At 36.8% G+C, this 2,998-nt stretch overlaps 1 pseudogene across 1 annotated transcript; it reads right to left on the bottom strand.

The window, feature by feature from the left end:
- Window positions 1-1,957: 1,957 nt before the first annotated feature.
- On the bottom strand, window positions 1,958-2,582 carry LOC309565644 (annotated as a pseudogene). The gene has a single exon. The product of its transcript is annotated as an uncharacterized misc_RNA (transcript).
- Between the last annotated feature and the right edge of the window lie 416 nt (window positions 2,583-2,998).

Genomic DNA, 2,998 nt, shown 5'->3' with positions numbered 1-2,998 from the left:
ATTATTTTGGTAGCGCCCAGTACCTTCCCTCCCTTTTGTATGTTATGTAGCATTGATCACTTTCAGTGGACTGGGCACTTGCTTTTTTGCACAAATGTTATATATATATATATATATATATATATATATATATATATATATATGTTGTTCTCCATATATTTTTACTATGTATGTTTTTGCATTAGTAGGCATGGAACTTGGGCATGGTATAATTTACGCCAATCTTAGGCTAACATTATAAAGTACAAATAGAGCAGCGCCAAACCCACTCCTTTCTGCAAACTTATCTACAAGGACTTTCATAACAGGATCACTGCTGAAATTGTGTGAATATTTACCTAAATTATGTGAAAATTATCTGCACATGTTTGGGTATTTAAAGTAAATAGGAATTTGCTATTTACATACTGTAAGTAGATACTTTAAAGTGGCATTAAACCCAAAAGCAAACATTTATAAGTATGTAGCATACAAATTCTTAGATGTTATTGCTGCATTAATTTTCTTTTTTTAGGTTTTCTTTCTTATTTTCCATTTGATGATCCAGTCAGTAAGTCTGTTGTTTTTCAACAGAACAAGCTCTGCTGCAAATGTAGAAGTTAGAGTATTGAGAAAAAACAGTTACCACTGACAGGGCTGCTTACAATGACCAGCTTTTATTTATTTATGTAAAACCTTTATCCCAAAAGAAAAAAAAACTGTTATTGTAATTGCTTGTGTATACTGTTAGCTGGAGTGTGGCTTCAATTCATTAGCATATTTAAATCTACTAGTACATCTAAAACTCCCCTCCCTCTAGACTGACAATGATGTTCTCCAAATGTGCCTCTGTGCTCCTTCATCCAACGTGGGGGCACTCTAATACAGGAGTGTTTTCAAAAGGAAAAAGCTTAAAAAAGAAAACTAATGCAGCCACCACATCTAATCATCAGTAAGCTGCAATATAATACATTTTTGGTTTTGGGTTTAATACCACTTTAGGTAAAAACTCACACATTTTTTAAAATAAAAATTCTCAAATCAGCCTCCTCAAATAATTACATTAAAATGTTAGAGCTTCTATGAGCTTTTAGTAATTGGCTTTACATGTACTTTAGTTTATTGTCATTACATATACACTATACTAATACCTTATGCTGTAAAACAAAAAAGTATTAAAGGTCACAAACTGAAGTTTTACAATTTCTGGAATAAATGCTTAAAAAAAAAAAAAAAAACTGTAAAGTTTGGGGTTAGGAGGTCTGATGTGCTAAACAGGCCTTGCCTTTTGATTAAGGTTTGATTTTAACAAGTGTCTTAAGGCTTCAGCCAACTGAAACACTTGGATTGATATGATGGCCAAGGAATCCAAACAAACCTCACCTGTCTCACATCCAGGTCCCCAACAGACATAAAGCCAGTTTTTTGTCTCTTCTCTGTCTCCCTCAGGAGCCTGTTATCTGCATAAATGCTCCAAACTTGGCCCAAAATGTGGTCCTTCCCCAACTTCTATTTGCAAACTGATTGTGACAAAAAGCAAGAACACAAACTTGAAGGCCATAGATAGTCAGGCAACCTGTAGTATCAGTAGGCACCTGCCTTGTGTTAGATATAACCTTTTGGGGCTAAACAAAGTACAGGCAGACAGTCTGTTGTTTCACTGAATGCTGCTTTTGTTCAGAGCAGGAACTCTTCTTTATTACCTTTTTGAGGCATAGACAAAACATGAACTCACAAATGTAACACTGCCATCTGGTGGTCATACAATGTAATAGGCACACAGCAATGACATACAGTGGTTGTTGCTGATTAAATACAAACCTTGTATGCTAACACCCCCACTCAACAACTACTATCTATGTCAATCCCATTTCTGATCTAAGATCCACAAATCTGCTTCTAGCTAGTGGCTTTGTCAAAGCATCAGCAATCATTTTTTCCGACTCACAATACACAAGTACAATCACTTTCTGATCAACTAAGTCATGAATGTAATGATGTCTGACATCGATGTGCTTGGTTCTTCCATTAATTTTCTCACTTGTTGCAAGCTTAATGCAAGCCTGATTGTCCTCAAATAAGACGGTAGGTTCTGATGTTGCTTCTCCAAGATCCTTGAGTAATTGCTGTAACCACACAGCTTCTTGACTGGCATAAGCTGCAGATATGTATTCAGCTTCTGTAGAGGACAATGCCACTGACATCTGTTTCTTGCTGGACCATGATATAGGACTGTCTCCCAATTTTAATAAGTAACCACTTGTGGATTTGTGTGTGCTGTGATCACCTGCCCAATCGGAGTCCACATATCCCACGAGGTTTAAACCACCACTTGCTGATAGTTTCAAATTTAAGTCTTTTGTCTGTTTCAGATATCTCATAACTCTTTTGATCGCATTCCAGTCTCTTTGACGTGGTTTATCAACTCGCCTGCAAAGAAGAGACATGCTGGCTGCAATGTCTGGACGTGTAGTGGTTGCAATGTAGAGAAGTGCCCCCACTGCTTGTCTGTATTGTTCATTGGATGTGAGAAGATCATCTTCTCCTTCTAACTTTGGATAGACTGTATCCATAGGTGTGCTTGCTCCTTTCGCCTCTGTCATGTTGAATTGCTGAAGAATAGATTCAATTTTTGCACTCTGATTCAAGAGGAAACTTCCATCTTTCTCACGCTGGATGTCAATTCCAAGATAATATGTCACTTCACCTAGGTCTTTAGTTTCAAAGTGCTTGTTGAGTACTCCTGTTAACTTTGCAATTTCATTGTCGTTTTTGTGAGCAATGATCAGGTCATCTACATAAATTAGCAGATACATCCACTCAGTGTCTACTTGTTTAGCATATAGGCACGGATCAGCTTTGCTTCTTGTAAATCCTTCATTTAGTAGAACTTGATTAATCTTCAGGTTCCATGCTCGAGCTGATTGTTTAAGGCCATAAAGAGATTTATTCAACTTGCAGACAAGATGCTCTTGTCCCTTTTTTAAATATCCTTCTGGCTGTGACATGTAAATTTCTT

The sequence above is a fragment of the Pelophylax lessonae genome (assembly GCF_965119305.1).
Source record: "Pelophylax lessonae genome assembly, chromosome: 1".
Taxonomy (NCBI): Eukaryota; Metazoa; Chordata; class Amphibia; order Anura; family Ranidae; genus Pelophylax; species Pelophylax lessonae.
The sequence above is the reverse complement of the archived record's forward strand: the minus strand, read 5'-3'. Positions and strand labels throughout refer to the sequence as shown.